General features: G+C 32.9%; 1 long non-coding RNA gene and 1 other non-coding gene across 2 annotated transcripts; one reads left to right on the top strand and one right to left on the bottom strand.

Moving 5' to 3' along the window:
- Nucleotides 1-2,739: 2,739 nt before the first annotated feature.
- Nucleotides 2,740-3,773, bottom strand: LOC145609354 (uncharacterized). The gene is made up of 2 exons (XR_014106012.1): nt 3,476-3,773; nt 2,740-3,400 (listed from the first exon to the last, which is right to left on the bottom strand). It is a non-coding gene; the product is annotated as an uncharacterized LOC145609354 (long non-coding RNA).
- Nucleotides 3,774-10,217: 6,444 nt separating this feature from the next.
- TRNAK-UUU (transfer RNA lysine (anticodon UUU)) lies at nt 10,218-10,289 on the top strand. Its single transcript has one exon. It is a non-coding gene; the product is annotated as a tRNA-Lys (tRNA).
- The last annotated feature ends 14,090 nt before the right edge of the window (nt 10,290-24,379 follow it).

Below are 24,379 nucleotides of genomic sequence, written 5' to 3' on the forward strand. Positions count from 1 at the left end.
GCATCGCTCTCTTCAAACATGATGGGGATGTCTATCTTGGACTTTTCCCTCTTGTCTGGTTGCTCTTTGTTGCTTTCTTTTGCATGTCGCATTGCTGCTGAATATGTTAAACCGCATACTTCTGACCCTCCAGATATGAAGCAGATGGTTTTGACAATCGAAGGTGGAGGTGGAGGACCTCCTTGCTTGGACTCTCTATCTTTCCCTGAAGCCTTAGACCTATCTGACAAGAGTTCCTTGAGGTAGCCCTTCTTTAGCAAGTATGCAACTTCCTTTCTGAGTGCGACACATTCATCAGTAGTGTGACCGATGTCTGAATGGAAATCACACCATCTGGATGGATCTTTCTTCTCCCCAGGCCTATCACTCCTTCTGGGCCATTGTACGGTATCTCCCATCTTGTTTAAGGTCCTTATTACTCCTGTAGGGTTGACATTGAAGCAATACTCATGTAACTTGGGTGGAAGTTCAGGATCTTCCCTCCAATCAGAAAACTCTCCTTCGACAGCATTGACTGATCCTTCATCAAAGCGTGAACGCTGATACGGCTTGAATCGATGATCTCTCCTGGGGAAGTTATTATTCCTTCTTGACGGACGATCTTCATCCTTTCTGAGCTCTGGAGTCTTTCTTGCATATGCATCTTCTTCAAATCTGACTTGGGCCATTGCTTTAGCTTGTACATCTTCAAAGGTTGTACAGGGGTACTTGGTTAATTCCTTGTAGAGCTCGCTGTGATCTAGCAACCCTCTTCTGAACGCTTCAATGGTTGTAGGAGCATCACACTTGTGTATCCCAATCTTTTCCCTGTTGAACCTGTTGAGATAATCCCTCAAGGATTCACCATGTCTCTTCACAACACGGTATAAATCCGATGACTGCTTCTCTATTTTCCTGCTGCTAGCGAACTGGACCTTGAATAGGTTTACCATTCCTGCAAAAGATCGAATTGTCCCATTATTTAAATTAATGAACCAAGTTAAAGTTGGACCTGATAATGTGACTCCAAAGCCTTTGCACATGATAGCCTCTCTGATGTCTCTAGGGATTGAGCTTGTCATCATCTTCTGTTTGTAGAGGGACACGTGCTCATCAGGCTCTGTTGTTCCATCATACATGGCCATGTTGGGTGTGCTGAACCTCTTTGGCACTTCTACCATGGCGATCTCTTCTGAGAAAGGAGACTCTATATAGCCATATGACGCCTCTTCCTCCATGGGCTTTGGCATTCTAGGGATCTTGGCGATCTTGGTTTCGATTGCTTTAAGGTACTCTTTGACTACCTTCTCTATCTTTCCCTCCTCAGATCCTTCTTGGCTATTCTGCTTAGGGGTTCCTGCATTCAAAGAGTCTAGATCTAGGGCTGTTTCCCTAGTGTTAGATCCTTTTTCCCCGTTAGGGGTATGAAAAGTACCTGACATGTCAAGCTGCATGGCTATACTTTCTGTGTTCTTTCTAGTGTTGACGGTTTTAGAAGCGACTGATTGTATTTGGCTACCGAGGGCTTCATTTTGTTTGGTGAGACTGGTGAGTTTGGCTTCAGTTTGAACCTTTTGGGCCAACAGTGTTTCAATCTGACTCTTTTGTTGGTCTAAGGTTTGACGGAATGCGTTCATTCCCTCATTGATTTCGGCCATGGTAAAGGGTACTTTATGCCCAGACATGGTGTTTGTATTGGTTTTTTTGGCGAATTGGTAGGTTAATTGATTATCAGCCCTACGGTGGGCGCCAAATTATTTAGGCAAATCTCAACAAAGACATATGAGAATCTGCTAGGTTTGAGGGGTAATAACAATCATACTACCAAAAACATACTAATTAACTATAAACGATTAATAAAGCAATAGATAAGCAATAAATGAGCAATAAGTAAACAGAATGAATTCAACTATGAAAAGAGAATAAGTTCAGAAATACAATACTGAGTAAGGACAAGCCTCCTTCTTCAGTAGGGATGAAGCTCCGTAGGCAAAAATAGAGTTATTCTATTATATTTTGAGTATATGTGCGTACATGAATGCTGAAAATGCCTAATTACACTTATTTATACCTAGGGATCTCTAGGGTTTACAAATATTTTCAGAACATATTCAAAATGAGGAAGATCTTCTTGATTTATCTTCTTCCCTGTTCTGTAGGTGTATCTTTGGCAAGTATCTCCTTGATTGATATCCTTGATGCTGCTTTCCTTGTTTGTTCCAATCAAGCCGTTTTGCTTATTTTTGCTAAATCACTGATCTTGGACTGATGCCCTAAATGCAATGGGTCGTATTATAATACGGGCCTAACATACAAGACACTTAATGATAGACTGGCCAATTATTTTATGGGTTGGTGCGCCGATAAATGTGAAAGAAGCATGACATGTTTAACAAGTGTAAAATCACTACACCACGCCTTTTAACGTCCATGTCGACTATATCGACATAGTCGTTAACTTAAAGCCTTACACACGCAATATTCTAATTGATGCAATGCTTGGGTTAGTCCTTAGTCGTTATTGCTTTCATTTCTCATTTTAGGCCTTGTTTGGCAATTGGCTTTTGGCTTTTGGCTGTCGGCTGGTTGATTGGCTGGTTTGACTGGCAGTTTGTATTGGTTTTTTTGTTGGCTGTTTGACTTTTTATTAATCTAAAAACATGTTTGGTAAAATTGGTTGTTGGATGTTATTAGTAACTTAGGTAACTTTTTCATTTTGGCTTACCAAACACAAATTTTAGATGTTTGACCAAGTGAAAAAGACAAAAGCCAGTGAAATGCCATTTACCAAACAAGCCCTAAGTAGACTAATTTAGATTTTTTAAGGACGGTTTTTCTTACTCCTAGGTTTATTTAATATTTTAATCTTGTGTACTCCCTCAATCATCATCTAACAAGGTAAAAGAGTTTTTTTTTTTTTAAAGCACCAGAAGTTACATCGTCCACTTTCTCCAATGAACCCGCAGTGGAGTGGGCATCCTCCCCAGGAGCCTCGATGTCAGAGGCCAGATCAGCTTCAGTGCCAAGAGACGTCAGAAAAACGTCCAACTCCCTCTGAGCATTTTCAGTGGTTAAGCGACCAACAAGAAAACGCCTCAACAATTTGGCGCGAGCAGTCAGCTGGTCGAGGCACCTGGAGTTCTCCGCATCTTCACAAACTTAGTTATAGATGCCTGCAACTCAGAAGTTTGCTTTTCCTTTTCCTTCAAAGAGCCTTGAGACTCGCTTCCCCTTTTCCTCAAAGGAAGCGTTCAAATCCGAAACTGGTTTGCTCTCCTCTTCCACAGCCTTCTTCAAATTGGTCGTCTCCCTCTCAGCAGTTTTGAGAGGACCTCCGATAGTGCCCATAGTTGCACGAAGTCCCTTCATCTCTCTCTCCAGAAATAAAGTTAGCGCACACAAGCAACAAGTCTTGTAAAGCCTGCAAAACAGAGACATTTAAGCTAAGGGTCGTGCGACAATTCAAGAAAAAGAAGGATAGAGCAAAGGAAGTTACACTAAGTTGGAGCGACACCGCTTCGCTGACAATATTAGTAGGTGCCATCTTCTCCAAACGCTTCTCAACACCAGGAAAAATAATCTTCGGTAGAAGGCCAGAGAGAAGACGACATAGATGCGCCAGAGAGGAAGTCAACAAGCACCCTTAGCATGTAGTCAGGGCTCATTGGGAGCTTTGGGCGGAATCTTTCTAGCATGAGAAGAGTTGCGCATCTGAAGAGGCTTGACATCTAACACCTTAACATCCTCTTCATCAGAAGCAGCCTGTTTCTTCTTCTTTGCTGCACGTTTCACCATCTCACCTGTCCTCCCAGATTGTGTTTTTGAAGAGCAATAGACATCATGTTCATCATTAAACAGTGAGCATAACAAAGATAAAATGTCAGAAGCAAGGTTAATTTACCAGAAGTCATTTCTTGGCCGCTACCCCCTTCTTCTTCAACTTCCTCAACTACGATAGGACGCACTTAGGTTCGATCCTCCTTAGCAATGCTCAGAATAGCTTCCACCTTGCACAAACTCTTCTTCGCGAGAGTCACAACAGCAATGTCGATCTCTGCATAAAAAGAAGCCATAAGAACACGCGTCAAAGAACTGAAACAAAGAAGCGACAATTGATATGGAAAATACCTCCGTCACGCCAATCGCAACGAATCCAGCTAACTTCTTCACCATGAGACTCCCGGTCAACAAACAGGTAGCGCGATTTCCAGCCACGGTTGTTCACTTTCCTGACCAGAGTAGGATGCCCTCTTTTCGATCAACACCAAGTTACATCTATATTTTTGGTAATTTGTAACTTAATTTATATGCATGAGCTAAGTCAGACAGGTCAAAAGGTGCTTCCCAGTCCTTAGTCTCCTTCTCAATAACGTGGGCTATCCTTCAAAATTGAGGCATCACTTGCCTAGGACTTAGATCCAAGATTTCCATCAAAGATCATGACAAAGGGCTAAATTGATAAGTGTATCCCAGCCTAAAAGGATACTCGTACAACACCATATGCCCCGACGGACAATCCTCCGGTCTTTCTTTCTCAGAAGGTACGTGCACCACCGCGCTTTTGGGCATCCCAGATAGCCAAGGCAACAAAGGAAGCCACCTCTTCTTCCACAAAGTCACTTGGTGGATTGTCGTTCTCTTACGTATATCTCTAACAACCTTACTTTCCCCTCTTTCCAAAACCCTAAACGAAAACCTAGTTCTTTGAGGCGAATTCAAATTGTTAAACATAAGCTAACTAAAAATTGAAAAGAAATTGAGGTAAAATACGAGAATTTTTTGTCAAAGTTGGCCGAAATTAGCAAGCTAGGCTTAGAGTGCGCCAGAAGAAAGTAAAATCGAATTGGGGATTTTTGGAGAGAGAAAACGAAAATTTAGGAAGAGTGTAGAAGTAAAAAAGGAAGAGGCGTGTTTATTTATGCAGCAATTAAGTGAGAAGTTAATGCAGTTTACTCAAAATGATAGTGGGGGCAATTGGGAGTTGAGATTGAACCCTTGAGTTACCCACGTTCAAGTTAACAATCAAGGGCGAATTGTTATGGTCATAATTAAGGCACGTCATGACGTCCAATCCGTCGTGCGACGTTGGAAGACGACTGATGACCCCTTAACTGGTTTAGTGAAGATTCAGGAAGTGATAAAGATCCACGTTGTCATTGTTGCTATCTTTTAGCAAGGTATTCTATTTAAACAATTCGATACTCCGCTAGATAAGCCCAAGACTATAAGATAAATCCAAGACCGCGTCAAACAACTGATTACCTATATCTTAGGTAAGTGGACGTAAGCTTCCAACGGCTCTTTTTGGCTAGGGTTTAATCTGTTTAGCTGATATTATAAACAGGACAGTGATTGTACTCAGTAGAAACACTGCTCATACGAATCTTACTCTCATTTTTAAATTAAGCTTTCACTTTCATTGTACTCAAAGTTATTCATAGTAAATCGGTTGTCTTGCTCCCACCCGCAATTTTTCCCACATTTTGTTTTTGCTGCATCATCAAAATACCTTGTTTTTTATTTGCATTCACTTACTTTAAATTGTTTTTCATATATTATATGCTAGACGTCGAACGTCTTAGCCTTAGGTCGCCTTTAGTTGAAATTTGGCATAAACAGTAAACCTTACCCTTGGAGATGAAATTCAATATTTCTAACAATGATTATATTATTGCAATATTGGCATAATGAAACTTAAAATTATTTGACCCAACCAGAACTCAATATATACTCCAACAATGCTTACTCGAAAATGGCCCGATTACCACTGACCTATAAATAAATTCTTACCGTGTATTGGTTTGTATATATATTTTGTCTTAACATATATTCTGTATATCATGTTGAATTGCGTTTGTATGAGATTTGAGAGGATAATAAATGGGAGGACATGCTAAATAAGTTTGGCTAGCTAGTTAAATTGTTAATTTGTTACCATAAACCATAATCTCTGGAAAACCATACGTACAACCTTCAACATAACAAGATTATATACATATATATAGAGGCGGTTCTACAAATGCTAACACTAAAAGTGGTCATATCTAATTTTATTAAAATGAGCCCTAAAATTATTTTTTTAAGAAAATTATAAATTTTATGGTAAATTGAAGAGCAGATTATTGATTAATTAGTTTTCTCTTTACTTTGTATAAGTAAATTTCAAAACTAGGCCTCTTGTATAATAGTTTTATTTAGGGAGCTTGTACGATTAATCACCCTGCATATGTTCAGAATCGCCTTTGTATACATAGAGACAGAGTAGCCACCTAAGGAAAAGAGCTCCTGTCAAAGTTGATTATTAGTACTTCTAAATTTCTAATAAGCTTATACAACATACTACTCTAATTATGTAACATTTATTAGGTGAAATTATCGTACAAATCTTCAATATTTGGTTGTATTTGATAAGAGTATTGTTGATTTTTTTTTTTTCGACACTTAATTGAAGATAATATCTACAAATTTAGGCAAACAATAATGTTATACTCCTATAAATTTTAACTTTGAGTCGTTTTATGTATCAAAGTCAGTTTGATTGACCGACTAAATTCGCTAACATCCATATGAAGCATAGTTTCTAATTGATTACTTTTAATTATGAAGTCGTAAACTTTGAATAATAATTACACCAAATGTCAATATTTAGTAAAATCAATCCCCAATAGAAGAGGATGAACTCATACTTATTCATAATTAAATGGTAACGAATAACAAATGTGGTACAAATAATCTGTAAAAAAAGTTACAATAAATCCGAACAAATACTACTCCATAAATATTGGTAATAACATGTACCAACCGAAGCCTTTACATAAATAATCAAAACAAAAAATGGGCTAAATAAATTTACTCTAGTGCTTGAAGACTAGAGAAAATACGGAGAAAAGAAGAGAAACCCCAACAACGGCAGTAGAAGTAGAAAGAGAGAACCCTGCTCCGGTAGCGGCATCCGGTGCCGGTGCTGGTGCCATCTCTTGAGCATTAACGGCGGCAACGATGGCGAAGATGATTGCAACAAAGAAGGTTGATGAGTTAAAGCTTGCCATTTCAAATGATGCTAAAAAGAATGAGAATGTTATAAAGAAGTTATAATAAGAGATGGTTTATGTTTTAGTTGAGTTTGAGTTGATGAATGAGTTATGAAAATATGAAGGGGTATTTATAGGAGTTAAGTGGGGTCAAAAGACAACGGCATAACGTTGTAAAAGGGTGGAAGATATTTAGGGTGTAAGAAATGTGTTGGCGAAAGAGTTGGTGGAAAAAGAAAGCACATGTATTTGTATTGTACAGTATAAGACAGTTAATTATAAACTGGCAAATTATGTTATGGGTTGGGTTGGGTTGGTGCGCCGGAAAATGCGATATAAGCATGGCATGTTCAACAAGTGTAAAATTACTACACGCCTTTTAACGTCTATGTAGTCGACATAGTCGTTAACTTAAAGCGATACATACGCGCTATTCTAATTGGCTTGCTTGGGTTAGTCGTTATTGCTTTTATTCCTTAGTTTGGTGGACTAGCTTAGAAATTTATAGTACTGCTTTTCTAGTTTTCTTCATCCACATTTTTTTATTTTTATTATTATTTTTTTTTTTTTTAAACTCCGTCGATCATAGGTAAATGAGACTTTTACACAAAGACAAGTACAAAATCGAGTATGGATACGCAATACATTAGTTTAAATACGTAAAAATAGAATATAATAATGGCTAATTAAGTATTATTAAGAGTACGAAGGGAATATTGGCTTTTGTTACACTTGGATTCGATCGGCATCGCTGTGGGTTTCTGTTTTTTGGTTTTTTGTTTTTTAAAAATATATTATATATGTCAGAGCTATTAAGGGGCCTGAGTGGCACCGGCCCCACCATTATTTTAATTTTATTAAGTTATAGGTGTAAATTTATAGATTAAATACAATTTTAATGCAATAAATAGCATTAAATTAGCTTTGTCATAGTGGTAATGCATTGAATTTGTGTTAAAAGTCTTGGGTACAAGTCTTTATACAAGCATTTTATTTATTTTTTATATTTAGTGCCCCTCCACCTTAAATATTCTATATCCGCCATTGATATATGTCACATAATGAATCAAAATTTATTTAGACTTATTAAAATCATGATAATTTTGAAAACTGACAACAAAAAAGTAGAAATATTTTTTTTCTTGTTTCCCGTTTTTTATTTTTAGTTTTAAAAAAAACAAGAAACTGAAAACTAAAAATGATGCCTAACAAGTTTTCTGTTTTAAATCTTGTGTACTACCTCGATCATTTAACAAAAATCGGTATAAGGATAGTATACAAATTTTATTTTAAGATTGGAGTATATCAAATTTATAAAATTCTGATTAAAATAAGTGTCATATTGTTTTTCTTAAAAATTTTACTTCATCTGTTTTGTAATAGTTGCAACACACACTTTTTTTCACGATATTTAAGAAATGTGAAGTTCACATGATATAATACACTTTAAAATAGGATGAGTGGTTGTTAGTAGTGTAATTTAGTGGATTATGTGCTTTAAATAAAAGAAATAGTATAGTTTTTCTCTAAATTAACTTTCCATTTATGGTGTGTTGTAACTTGTAAGTATTGTAACAGTTTCATTTTAGGAAAGTGTTGCAAATACTAAAAAATGGAGGAAGCATATCATACGAAGTAGTAAATTTGAATAAAATTAATGATCATTATTTTTATTTGGCTTATATGTTAGCTAATTTATTTTACAAAGTATTTTATAAGAAATGGAGAGTACTACGTATTAAAAATGATACTTAGAGTTTATTCACATTTACTGAACTGAACTGATTGGAGCTGAACTGAACTGATTGAAGTTGAACTGAACTGAGCTAAAATGAATATTTTATGAAAGAAGAAAATTAAGAGATGAACTGAACTAAATTGATTGGAGCTAAACTGAACTGAACTGAACTGAAATTAAGTAAATGTGAACAGGCTTGTAATTCATGGGTCATTTTATAGGTAGAGGAAGAGGGAACACGGAGAGTAAGAACGAGTGTTCGGTAAAAATTCAAATCCAAGGATCCAAACATTTGGAATTGATTATAGGATAACATTAAATTATCTGTTGAATATGGAAAATAGATGATTTTTCTTCCAATTCTCAAATTGTAAATAAAACCGTCATGCCTAGTAACACAACTTCCATCTAAATACGTAGTATATACGGTATAAATTAGAATCTTTTAATTGTTAAAATATAGGTCGCCTTCTCTCCCTTCATAATCGTTTCACCCACTAATAAATTTGTTATAACATGTCATCAAACACGACACGTTCAATTAATCTACTTACAATAATTAATCTACTTGCAATTATGGGTATAATTCGGCCATAGATTTGATTCTCGGCCACCAAATATATTTCATCCTTAGAAAACATGAGCATCAAACATTATTATTTGCATTTGTCAATCTGACAGTTAAATGCCATAAGTTTTGCCAGAATATCATTAGTAGGTACATGGAATCCTAGTCGAAGATCATTGCATTTATGACAGATTATTTAGAATTTTTAAATATTTCTGCCAACAACCATCTTTTATGCTTTTTCAATTAAAAAACCAAACACATTTAATAACGAAGAAAATTATCTAAAACCACCTAATAAATTTATTTGTTAATGTAACAACTAGATTCCTATTATTGAATCCCATTTTTTCCCTCTCCTATTTTTTCAAGCTAGCTTGAATTGGACCTTGAACAAACTTTGAATCCTTAATCTAGCTTTTGTTCGAATTGAATCTAGCGGTAAACATAAACGTTTGTATTTCAAATTCGAAACAATTACAAATGGAATTTCCTAATTAGAATCTGAACGAGTTTATATAAAAGTATCAAGACTTTTAAGTACCTTTTGAAAACGAGTTTAAACGTACGAAATTCATTTATGACAATATTAGACCGTGTTTAGCCCTAGCTACCCTTACTTGGATATGCTAGCTATTTTTCCGTATTATTAGGTCAAATGTCATATATTGCTATAAATGTATTGGTATATACTTGTACAGTTGTACAATATACTCGACTACTCAATTGTCAATTGTTCACCTTACTCCATAGTTTATCTATCCGTTACATGAAAAAACCTTAACTTTGCTAGAATTATTTAAAGGTTACCACAAAATAACAATACATAAATTAACTTTGATGAATATAACTTTAACTTATATTACTATAATTATTTTCAGGTGAAAATAAGTGAACAAGAGCCTTCTTAGCTCAGTGGTAGAGCGCGTGGCTTTTAACCACGTGGTCGTGGGTTCGATCCCCACAGACGGCGTTAATGTTTAATTTTTAATTTTATTAATTTTCCAAATATAATAAGGATGAAGAAATGAAAATTGAGTAATTATTTTTTTGGACAAATTTTTAGTTTTAAAAATTAATTGATGCGAAGCGATTCTCCAAATATAAATGATCAAATGAAACACTTGACAAAAGTTATGAAACAAACCAAAGAATGATTTTATTCAGAATTGATACCAACGAATAACAAATGTGGTACAAATACAATAATCGTACCAATTAAAATTAAATACGAAGTATAAATAATGTACACTCCAAAAAAAAAAAATATTAAATTACATCTCTTAATGCTTGAAGATCAAAGAGAAAACTGAGAAGAGTAGAGACACTCCAACAACGGCAGTAGAAGTAGAAAGAGAGAATCCTGCTCCGGTAGCGGCATCGGGGGCCGGTGCTGGTGCCATCTCTTGAGCATTAATCGACGCAACGATGGCAAAGATGATTGCAACAAAGAAGGTTGATGAGTTCATTGCCTTGGCCATTTGATTTGAGAGAATATGTGTAAATGAACAAGTAAAAGTGTGTGAAAGAAAGAAAATATTGTTTACTTCTACTTGTTGTGTTTTAGAGTTTGAGACTTGAAAGATGAAGAAATAATAAGAACGTTGAAGAGTATTTATAGGGGAAATAGGAGTGTGTGGGGTCCTTTACTGACAGACTGACAAGCCAGTGAGATAGTGACACGTAGTGGAGAAAGGAAAGGAAGATTTAGAGTATCAGGAAATAATAATTGGTTAGCTTATGATTTAGTCTGTTGTGAACTAACATGGGGTGTGACAGTCAATTATGTTCTGGAAAACTGTCATCAAAGAATAAAAAAATAAAGATAGAAATGTACTGGAAAATGTCATGAAAATATATATATATATATACTACCTCCGTTAAATATTTTTTGCAACGATTTGACATAAAGTAGAGAGGAAAAATGTCCAATCATTGCAAATAATATGTAACGGAGGTAGTATATAAAAAAATTACTCGTACTAGAAATGTTCCGGAAGAAAATAAAAAATTAGGATTAAAGTTGAGGTAAAATTGGGCGGCGTGCCGGCGTGTATTAGTAATGATGGGATAGCACGTTGTAAAATGGGCCACATGTAAGATGTAATGACAAAAGCGTTACTTAAACGGCTAATTAAGAAACGGTCGTTGAACCGCGTAAGACCAGCTGCTGAGATTGAGTATTGGTTAGGTTTGAATGTGTAATGGCTTAGGTGGGCTAATTCATGAAACGAGGACCCCATTTGGCATTTTCCTTTTTTATCGTGTTTACATCTTCTCATTATTGTGTTCACATCTTCGCCAAAATCTAAGGGGGAATTTGGTTCGCAGAGTGGTATAAGTTTGGAATCAAGAATAAGGTTAAGGTGGTATCGGGTTGGAACTTGATACTTAATACTATGTATTTGGTTCAATTCTGGAATGAAATATCATCCCCTTAATTTCATGTATTTGAAACCCACCTCTCCCCAAGGTTTCCAAACCCCATACCTCATGGATTTGAGGTATGGGTTTAAAAATCATATTTTTGACAACCAAACATATGATATGGGTTTTGGTCATTTGTTCAATCTTTTCTTCTTTTTTTTTAAAAAAAAAAACAAATTGGCCGCAACAACACAACTATGATAATGATGCATTTAATAGCACCATCTTTTAAGGGTGTGGTTTACAACACAAACTATGTAATTGAGTGCACATATTAGCATAAAGCCATAAATGACACAAATGAACTAAGGTTCTATGGAAAAAGTGGAATCTTTATTATTTTATATTATTGTTTAAACATTATTTAAACTTATACAATTTTCCGTCATGCGTGACTAAATTAGCCTTACCTTCTATTTATTTTTTTCATTTAAGCATTTCTTAACCTCCACCATTTTATTAAACGGATTCCTTCAAAAAAAAAAATTGTGGTATAGTTAAATACTAAATTGTGATAAATAAATTTAAAAAAAAAATCATTTGAATACCTTTATTCTACAAGATTTCAGGATATATAAGTAACTTTTAATACCAAACCTCGCAAAATGATTATAAATACTTGATTCAAAAAATAATTTTAGATTGGATTTTAGGATATGCCAAATTGATTTTCTTGTTTTTGATGTACAACACTTAAATAGTTATTTCTTCTGTTTTTTTTTTACTTGACCTGTTTCTTTTATCACGCTTGCCAATGCAAAACTTTAATGATTAATAACTTTAATTCTCCATAAGTAATAGTTGTAAAATTTACATATTATGATAGTACTTACTGAGACGAATTCAAAAAGATCTTACACGAATATGTTTTTTCTTGCATATTATTCACAAAAGCGGTCAAAGGAGGGGTGATGAATAGTGTAAAAGTCAAAGCGGGTCAAGTAAAAAAGAACGGAGAAAGTAAATTGTAGAGGTTGAGAGACAATAATTTAATGGGAAAAAGAGATAATAATAATGGAAGAGGAAAGTAAGTCAATCATCACATGAGATGTAAAAAGAAAGTAATTGAAGAAACAAATGATAGAAAATAATGGCGAAAACTTTTTGAAATATTTCAATTTAATGGTTACTGTACGGGATAGAACCGATATCATCAACACCGTTATCAATTAGTTGGTAAGCTACATTTGTTAAATTATCTGTTGATTAGCATATCGGCTAAGCAACCATAACGACCCTTCTCTCGACCACGTGTAAAGCTATTTCGAACCACGTATGCACCTACCATCTACAAGGTCGGTTCGCCACCTATGCTGATAGGTAGCACCAGCTTGGTTATTTTCCTATGTATACCCAAGCACATTTTCATGAATCAGGTATAATCTCTCTCTCTCTCTAAAAACTCTCTACACTTTTTCTCTCTCTTCATTCCTTCTTTCTCATCAGATTGCTAATTAACTTTATTGTACACTTTTAGGCTTTTTTTTTTGTTTTTTTTTGTTGTAATTTTCCATGCTGATTGTTTAAGCATTTTTCCAAATTGAAGTAAGATACATTAGAAATATCTATATGCAACTAGTTAAATACTGTAATCTAAAGTTGTGCACATATACACAAATAAGAAAGAGGAGAATTCGATCTACAAACAAGGCCTAATAAGGTTCCATACTAAAACCAATTGGTGATAATAAAAATAACTCTTCTATTTTATAATATCTCTTCTCTTTTTCCGATGTGAATTACTAAGGGTCTGTTCTCTTACGTTGAAATTCAGTTCACTTCAGTTCAGCTGAGTTCAGTTCATTTCAGTTCAGTTCAGTTCAGTTTAGTTCAGCTGAGTTCAGTTCAGTTCAGCTGAGTTCAGTCAATGAGAACAGGTCTAATAAGTGAGATATCAAAAGATAATCAATAGAGAGCTGCTTAGTTATGCGTGAGAAACTAGTCAAACAAAATTATTATTATTTTTTTAATTTAAGATTGGATTTTGTATACATGTCCCTCAAAAATTTGAGGCAATGTGCTTAGGGTTTCTTTGCAGCATTGAGACATTGTTATTAAATTGTAATTGAAATAACAGTTAAATAATAATTAATAGAGCCATTATCATTACGTCGATGTAATTGAGATTATTATAGAGCTATAATTAAGCTTTCGATCTTTTCAACTTATTAAAATAATATTTTGCAACTATTCTAAAAAAAATATTTAGCAAAAATAAGTTCACATCATAAATAATAAATTCAATTATTTAGTATAATTGAATTTTAATTTATTAGATTATACAACTTTTAAGAATAAATATAATAGAAAATTAGTATTTTATCTTAGAAGTTAGGGGAATATGATTATATCTGTATGTCCATTAAATTTTCTAGTAAGGAAGGTAACCCACATTCCATTGTTACCGCCTAACTGAATAATTTAACATGAAAACAAGAATAGAATTTAAAAGTGTAGATAAGCCTGATAATATCATTATAAAGAGTGAAAATTGGAGAGGTTCTCATAAATCTTCCATTCACTCAATTCACTACGTATTGCTAAAGAATCTTAAAAAAATCATTAAAAATAATTTAAGTTCAATAAAATTAATTTTAGTTCAATAAAAATAATTGCATGCAAATATATTGTAGATAAAGCAAAGCCTTAATGGAGAAATTAATGATATTGATTGAAGTATAATTCCAATGATTGATTCTAATGATCAATAATATTTGCGTTTTAATAATCACAATAATCAAGGCACGCAAGAAATACTTATCTCTACACTTATGGGCATAAGATCATGAAGGGTTATGAGCCTAATAAGAAGGTTGGCCATGGTGGCTTTTAACAATTAGGTTTAGCTTTGAAAAATTAATTAGGTTATTGCTTATATAACCTAATGTTGGCTTGGTGTGTACAATGGAAACAAATTAAAGAGGCAAAGATTGAGAGAATAAAGTAGCAAAGCAAGATAAATACTCTGTAGTAAAAAAGAAATGGACACACAATACAATAGGAAGGTAGAAAGTGTGGACAATATACATGGAGAGTTAAAAGGTAAGAAACCTTGTGTATAGATATGATTTCTTGTGTATGTGTCTTTGATTGAATGCCCATGAATATTTATAGTTGAAGATGGAGCTTGGAAGGATTAACTAGAAAATTCTAGAACTTTCTTCATCATTCTTGTAATCATAATGTTCTAGAATCTTTATAACTCATATTTTCTTTTTGTTTCCAATGTCTCTCTAGATTACTTTAGTGGCTTGTATCATGATACAAGCTAGTTAGAAAAATCTAGTTCATGTTCGCTCACACCTTATTTCCACCCATCTTAGCAAAATAAGTTTATATTATATATATATGGATCGAACCCAATTTCGTAATTACATTGGGCCCAATTATCTTGGAGTCCCCATACCTCTTGCAATGCTGAGGTAGCCTTGTGACCAAAGGCCCAATTTATTGTAACTACTCTTTTTTCTTTTTTCTATCTATTTTTTCATACGTTTGAAAAAAAAAATAAAAAATAAAATAAAATAAAAAAAAAAAAAACATTATTTATTAAGGGCAAGTTATATTTTTTTCATCTATCTCAAGGAAAATAAGTTAAGATCAGATAATATCACATTAAGCTGGTTCCCTCTAGGTTTTCTCCTCTGGAGGATTTTTTGGTTCCCTCTAGGGTTTTTCCCTTGGGAAGGTTTTTCTAGCCTTCATTGCTAGATTTTTTCTGCTTTTTTGAAGGTTTTTCTTCACTCTTCTCCTTTATTTCTCTTCTCTTCCATCTCTTTTCTTCTGATCTCAATTGTAAATTTTTGTAGGGGCTTTCACCGGTGTTTTTACCGGCAGTAAGCCCCAAAAAAAAAAATTCTTGCTCTCAATAATGGATCTCATCTTTATGATGAGGTTTATTCAATTAGGCTTACTTTTTTTGTTTGTCCGTGTGCTAAAAATTGAAGATTTAGGGTTTCATCATCTCCGAAAGTATCTAGAAGGCCATATGAGTTTCTTCACCCAAACAACTACTCATCCGTGGATTTCAAGCCGAATTAGTGCTAACTCACAGATTGTATTGCTTCAGATGAAGTTTTTTATTAAGGCGATCGTTGATCGAATCTGCGATGTGACTAGTTCTAAGGTGATTTGTACTTGTATTGGAATTTTAGATTTCCTAGGAATTGTTTGTAAGTGCCGTTTGGCTATCTTTCATTAATGAAATCCTTTTTCTTCTCATAAAAAAAAAAAAAAAAATTAAGATCAGATAAATTTAGGAAAAATAAGTTTTAATAAAAGTTCTAATATCTTCAGATTAGTTCAAATAAAATAAAGACAGATAAATAAAAATCAAGTTAATAGAACACACACCTTGAGCAACTTTGTTTAACAATATATAACTATGATGAATTTACACGAAAAGTTCGTGATAACCTCCATGAATTGTATCTCCACCTACGTGTTTTTTCTTTATCTTTAGCACTCATATATCGTATCATACATATTGAAGGATATGAATGCAAATGTTCCTCTTATATACTTGTAGACGCTGTAGTACGCATTGGTTTTATACGGAGCAAACAAGAAAGTCCAAGGACTACATTGAACACAAAATTCAATTCATTCCCAATCAACTACAAGGGAGCCTTATTACTCATGTAAACCAACATTTAATATACAAAACACTAAATGTCAATGTAATGCCCACAAATTACTAGTAAAATACATAGTAAGCTAATACAATACAATAGAAACCAAGAATAATGTATATTGGGCTAAAGTGACCATAATAGAAACGTATAGGAAAATCACGTAAAGAAACACACAAAGCCATAATCCAATGACAAAAATACATTCAGTTTAACAAAAATGCAATCATAGAGATCAACACAGATGAGACCATCAATGTTCCAGAAACTGGCAACGTAACACCATCTCCAGCAACCGCGGCAGGCAGTGGGGAAAGCCCGGTTTCTTGACCTGTAACGGTGACAAAGTATAAGGCCACCATTACTAGTGCTAACATCATTGATTGAACTGTAGCTATTTGGCATGCCATTCCTTAAATTTAGTGAATATTTTGATAAAATTCCGAAAAATATAAGAAAAAACAATTGGAGATGGTAATGTAATAGAGATGAAGAACCCTAATATATATATATATATATATAGTACTTTAAGGTTTGGTACGTAATATTTATAAAATGACATTATAACATGTTAATCAAAGTAATTATTTACCTTAAAGTTTAAGGCTTGTGTTGTCACACACACCAAATAAAGTGAAGAAATCGACAGCAACATATTATGTTGTGTACCAAACTTGAGAAGGTACTACTAGTTGGTGTTTCTTTTTTATATGGTTTTGCATTTCTTCTAAGCCAAGGAAAGCTTATACACAAAGTGGTCTATCACCATCTCTCAAATCAGCCGCACGGCGAAATTTTGTACTACGTATCTATATTTCATATGTACAATATTTATGTAAGATTCCTTATAAATTGTTTAACTGTTTGAAGAATGAGATGATAAATATGTGTGTGATAATGTCAATTCAAGCCAATAAATTGAGCATAATTATTGAACGTTTTTAGACTAAGCGCGTTTTCTGCTCCATCTAGCAATCTTGGACATGAATTGTGTATTGAAATAACATATGAGATTATAAGTTTTTATTGTAAAAACATGTTTATATGGAAATTTTGTCAAAAACCACCCACTTAAAACACATTTTTGTGAAAAACCACCCATAATAAAAAATGTTGTAAAAAACCACCCAAACTAAAAAAAGTTGTTGCAAAAAGCCACCCACTGCCAGAAATAGGTTGTTGACCATATTTGCCGGCGTTGACCGCCCTCCCTTAACGTTGACCACCCGCCTTGTCCCCTTAAAAACCCCTAGAACTCACCGAAAAACGTCCGGCCGCCCTCCCCCCCTCCCCCCTCCTCTCGAAAATCGCTAAAATTTACTTGAAAACAATGAAAAACCCCAGACCACCACCGAAAAATATGGTCGGAGTGATTTTCGAGGTGGAGCGGGAGTGAATATTAGGGGTTTTCGAGGGGGAGAGAATGTTAGGGGTTTTCGAGGGGGAGGGGAGGGGCGGCCAGACTTTTCTGGTGAATTTTAGAGGTTTTCTTGGGGTGAGGAGTGTGGTCAACGTCGGGGGAGGATGGTCAACAACCTGTTTTCGACAGTGGGTGGCTTTTTACAGCATTTTTTTTTATTTTTTTATTTTTTTTTTTTTTTGAAAGAAACATTTTTTTTTAGTTTGGGTGGTGTTAAACAACATTTTTTATTGTGGGTGTTTTTTCACAAAAAAGTGTTTTTAATGGGTGGTTTTTGACAAAATTTCTTGTTTATATTGATTGTAACGGGCAAACCACGCAAGTATGCAACGAACACTAGCACCACAATAGTTGTAAAAATTGTTCATTCTTTGATATCAATTTGAAGTGTATTGTATTCGTGCCATTTTGTCATCAATTACGTCTAAAAGTAGTCCTTAGACTACTTGACAATTTATTTAATTTATAGCTTATTGTCATGCGCTAATAGTTTTTCCAATGCCATGGCACAATAAGTCCCATATGAGGTTGTTATATTATATGCTTTTAAGTAGTGGAATATGTTTCCTAACTTTTCTAAATTAAGTTTAGGGTTTATTGTTTTGTTTATTCATTTTTGTTAGTGGGTTTAGTCTTTTATGAAGCAAGGAGTTAATTAGTGGCTATGACATTTCGATTTTGTTAGTTTTATTGTAAGCCTATATATAGAGGTAATTTCCATTGTTATCGATTGAGTAAGAAAACAACATTATTTTCTTTAGAAAATTTTAGCATTTTCGCCTTTTAATTTCCAACAGAGGCTGCTTATATTATTGATGCTTGTGCTATGGTGCAAGTTATTATTGTCATTGCGCTTTATTATCCCCTTATAGTGGTTTATAATGCTTATTGCCTATACTTGAAAGGTTGGCCTAATTTGGAGATTCAGACGCTGCACGGGCGATCAACATTTGTTCCATTAACTTCAACTTATTGACATAAATATATCAATTAATTAAAACTCAATTCTATAATCTAATAATCAGTTAAGGTGATACATCACTAACCTACAATACAAAAATTAATGTCCTAGATATTAATTTCCTTTTGCTTCTTCCCAATTTGAATAATTATAAAGACTTTTGGTACAAAAGTCATCTTAGAGGTTATTCCATCGTTCTTATAATATGTCCACAACTAAACTATTAGGTTTTGTGGTTTCTTTTCTAGATCAAATTTAAAAGAATGTTTTCAGTTCATTATTTTCTTGGGATATGGGTACGTTCACATTTACTTAATTTCAGTTCAGTTCAGCTCCAATCAGTTCAGTTCAGTTCAGCTCCTAATTTCCTTCTCTCATAAAATATTCATTTCAGCTCAGTTCAGTTCAGCTCCAATCAGTTCAGCTCAGCTCAGTTCAGTTCAGTAAATGTGAACAGGCCCATAATTTCCAGCCTAAAAACACAGGAGGTTTTGGCTTATATAAAATTAAAACAATTAATTCTGCTTTCTATGCAAAATTAGTATGGGAAATCCTTTGTGATCATTCCAATCTGAGGGTAAAAGTTGTTACAACCAAATACATTATATCTTTCATTGGATCATATTAAGTTTTTTTTTTCTTTATACGAAAATTTTTAAAAATAGTATTTGGTGAATTATTGGTATTTATTTATCTGTTAGATGACTCAACCAAAAGCTTAAGTTGATGGTTAAAATCCATGATCGATTTATATACTCTATCACGCCACCTCATATGAGAGCCCTTTGGACTTGAAGTGTGGATGTAACTTGGACTCTGTGGCGTGAAATACTCCACTTGATAGGAAAAGTAGATGAGATTATTTGAACCCGAGACCTTTATGTCATGCTGGCTCTTCGGAGATTATGAAATTTTATATCTTCAATCCTCGTCAGACGAATAAACAAATAAATTAATCCTAATGGAATAACCATTATATTAAAGATGGGGTCTTTTATCGAAAGCAATTAAAAAGCTTATAGGGCTTACCACTAATAAGAATAGTGTTAGAGATATGAGATATCGGAAAATATATGTGTGATATATTTCCGTGGATATTATTAAGAGAATAATATATAAATTTAGGTTTATTTTATGTTAAGATATTATTTAGAGAATATATCCCTTACAAAGATTCACAATTGAGACCAAGAGGAAAAGAGGAGAGAAAAGAGAGAAGAGTGAAGGAAAACCTTCAAAAAAAATATTAAAAAAATTAAAATCTAGCAATAAAGGCTAGGAAAACTCTCTCAAGGAAAAACTTTAGAGGGACTAAAACAATCCTACATAAAATTAAATATAATAATGTAGGTATTGTTAAAAAGGTCTCGATGCATAGTTTCGAAATTATTATATATATATATTGATTAAAGTATTACGTTGACAAATATAATAGTAGTCAAATTGAAACAATTATACTAAAATAGAGGGAAGATTTGATAACCAAAATAGGCCAATGTCATGTTGACCTTAAAGTAACTCTAACAGCTAGCTATCAGCTTACTACTTAAATTAACCATACCTCTTTAATTAACTTTTTTATAGTTCATTTTATTTATTCAATTCAAAATTTTTTTTTATTTTTGCAAGTGATTTTCCAAGCATACCAAGTTAGGCCCTGTTCTCTTCACCCTATTTTTGCTGAGCTGAAATTATTCTTACTGAAACAAAATTATATTTGCTGAACTTAAATTATTTTTACTGAACTTAAATTAATTTTACTAAACTTAAATTATTTTTGCTGAACTGAAATGATTTTTACTGATTTTCTATTATAATTCTTCTTTAAGAAAACTGAGTTTCACTGAACTGAACTTATTTTTACTGAACTGAAATTATTTTTACTGAATTGAACTTAATTTTACTAAACTGAACTTATTTTTACTAAACTGAAATTATTTTTACTTAATATTATTTTTTTAAGGTGAAAAGAACAGGGCCTTAATTTGCTTGACTAAGTTTATTGAATTTTCTAGTTCCAACGGTCAAACTAGTAGCTAGGGTTTAATTAATATTGTAAGCAACTCCAACAAATCTTTAGCTACAACCATTAGAGTCGCTCTATGGCAAGCTAATTGTCAAATCAGCTTGTCATGCCACATAAGTTTTTAAGCTAATTATCTTTTTAGCTACTTCGAGCAACAATGGTTAGCTATTAGCTTACTATTTGAATTATTATTTTGATTGTTTTTATCTTAATTACAAATTTAATTTATCAATTTCTTTTTGGCAAGTTTTTCAAACAAATTATCTTGTAGGTTGGCCAACCTTATTACGTATTCTAGCTCTAATGGTCATGTTAGAAACTATTTAAAATTACAAGCAAGTCCCTAGTTACAACTATTGCCTATTGGAATTGTTTAGCAGCCCATCTAACAGAACTATAGAAAAATATGGTGTCCACAAATTTTATCCCTCCCCTTCAATCCCTCCAGTAAACACTTTCCAAAGTCCATAAAAGTAACAATAATGTATAAGTAACGTAGTAATAGGGAATAATATAATTCATTCCTATTTTGTAACCAAAGATAATGTAAACATGGGATTTGAAGATGTTTTACCTTTTGAAGCATCATTATTTGATTCATAAAACAATCCTTTTGATTTGTTTTCAATTTAGTAAGATTCTCCAATCGATATTTCACACTAATTATCTAACTGGTAAATAGAAGCCAACTTTTTTTTTTTTTTGAATGGAAGTGGATGTCACCTATTTTATTGGTTAACTCGATGTAGATTTCGACTTGTATTCAGAGGCGAAGCCAGGATTTTAAAGCTATAGGGGCCGACTAACACTTTAATAAAAAAAATTAATGTGAAAATAGTTTGATACTTTAATTGTAAGAAAAAAAATCATTAAATCTTTTTTAATCCATGCATTCTACTAAAGAAAATTTTCTATGGGATATCCTACATATCACAATTATCAAAATAATAACATACATATCAATTTTGATGATATACAAACACTTCCTCTATTCTTCTTGCATATATTCCTAGTTTTATTAAGGCAAGCTTCATAATATATTTCATTAACCATTAGTATATCTAATTAAGTCTTTGTAAACATTACAAAAAAAATTATATACGAATTATTAATAAATTGAGATGAATCTAATAAGATCATTCTTAATTATATATTATCTTATTTATAAATAGCAAACAACAAACAAAGTAGCTTAGGTGAATAAGGGGAAAAAATTAAATGGATCATCTAAGAAAGTTTAGTAATGAGTAACTAATGCTAGTATTTAATCCTTAAACCTTAGCAATTAACATTATAAAGAAGAATTTTACACATTATCATAAAAAATTGAGAAAAAAATAATAAAATTACTGATTGAGTAGTGAAACAAATCAACAATGTCGAACTCCATCAGTAATTGGGGTTTCAAAAAAAAAGTACTAGTCTTTGTCACTAAGGGGCTTGATCCTAAGATCTAAATCTAAAACCTCAAACAATGGATTTAAACCACTGCGGCAAGCGTTGAGTACAACTATATGTCTAACAAGAGTACTATTTATTTAATAATTTATAGGGGCCAGCAATTAAAATAATAGGCCACGAAATTGGGTCATGGGGGCCGGGCCTCCACCCGCCCCCCAAGTAGTATTGATATAGTGATTTAGAATGATTTAAATTTGAAATAAACCAAACTTAATCTGAATCAACCAAACTAAACCTAATCTAGTCATTCAAATTTGAGTATCTCACTTTTTCTAATTTGATTTGATTCGATCTAATTGGGATTTAACGAAAGCTTGATCATATTTGTACAAAAATTGTTAAAATAAAATAATATCAAAGGAAATGTCATTATATTCCTATAAATGTGTATTTTCAAATGATGAAATGTCTACTTCATATAATTTTATTACGGAATTAAAAATATGTAAGAACAAATGTATACAAATGAAAAGACCAAATCTGATCTAATCTAATGCGGTCTGATTTGGTCCGATCAATTCTAAAATAAATAACTATTTTCTATTTTTCTTAAGTAACTTGAATTGAACATAGCCTCATTTCAATATCAATATCACAATATGAGTTAAGAGTATCAATTATTTTAAGATGTTATATCTCACATTATATGAGTTGCCAACTTGCCATTTAATTGAAGAAGATATTAAGGGTCGGTTACATGCAAAGTCAAAGAAGGAAAAACATAGAGTTTGTTATGCAGGACAACGGAAAAATATAAAAAGACAAAATTTAAGAAGAAAAAACTATTCAAAAAAACAAAACAAAAACAAAACAAAACAAAACAAAAACTATTCAAATTTTTGTTGGATTAATAACTTGTATTTGATTATAAATACGAAGTATTGAATTTCATGACATAAAATTTTATGTCCAAAAACATTACAACCACAAGCACTGAAATGGCTTCCATACTCAATTTTCTGTTTCTACTTTTGCTTATCTCTTTTGTTCATCAAGGTATGTTATTTTTTATTCGCATCACTATAATCAATTTTTATTATAAACGTTTTTTTCATTTTACCTATTTTGATTTCATTTTTAGCTCTCAATATTAAACATTAATGTTTTAAAATTATGCCATCTAAATTTTTTCTTATTTTTTTCAATTTTAAATTAGCCTTTTAAATTAGAATGGTTTAATCATCAAGTTTTTTCAGCTTTCACACATGTCTCGAAAACTCGTATTATTTATTACCCGGAAAGATTTTTCAGAGACAACCATCAACTGATAATCATTTCATCAAAAAGATCTACACCATTTTCAATAAATTAGTGTAAATCATTCAAACCAGATGGTCTAATTTATTTTTTGAATCATTTTAAAAAGTTTTATTACACTAAGATCCAATTTTGAATGACTCGCTTGTAAAGTCGTAGCCTTTTAAAATCATTATCACGACATTGTAATATATTACTTTACAACATCCAAATAGTGAAGGATAGTTGTAACACTTTAACTCGATTTATAAATTACTCGCGCTATGTATCAATGTATGTGCCCACACGAAAAATTGACAACATGCACATACTTGTAAACAGGAATAAGCAATTGGGATGACTGCAACTTTTATAAGAACGTGAAACTCAGGCAGGAAAGAACAGATGAGCAACCAAGAGGATGGAAAGTATCACTCATCAATACTTGTAAAGATTGTGTATTCTTTGATATCCGATTGAATTGTACTGGGTTCGTGCCTTATCGCCCATTAGATCCAAAAGTACTCACAATCGTAAACAATACATGCTATGTGAATGAAGGCGGTATAGGCTACATACCCTATAATAGTAATTACAGCTTCACTTATCTTTCCTTCAGTCCTAATGGTTATGACTTTACCGTCCATCATGCTGCTATATCCTGTAACCTTCCGCCTGCTCCACCTCCGCCTCTTCTGGTTTAATGCTTAGCAAAAAAAAAAAAAAAAAATTGTGTAATGAAATAATGTATGTTGCAGGTTCAATAACAGTTTGTTTTGGATCGATATTTGAGAGATTATGAAAAACAATAATAATAACTTCGTATTAGAGATTTTAAGACATATCTTTGATATTATTCTCTGTAATTATGGTTAATATATATCTCTATGATTTTAAGTAT

The sequence above is a fragment of the Chenopodium album genome, chromosome 23 (assembly GCF_948465745.1).
Source record: "Chenopodium album chromosome 23, dcCheAlbu1.1, whole genome shotgun sequence".
Taxonomy (NCBI): domain Eukaryota; kingdom Viridiplantae; phylum Streptophyta; class Magnoliopsida; order Caryophyllales; family Amaranthaceae; genus Chenopodium; species Chenopodium album.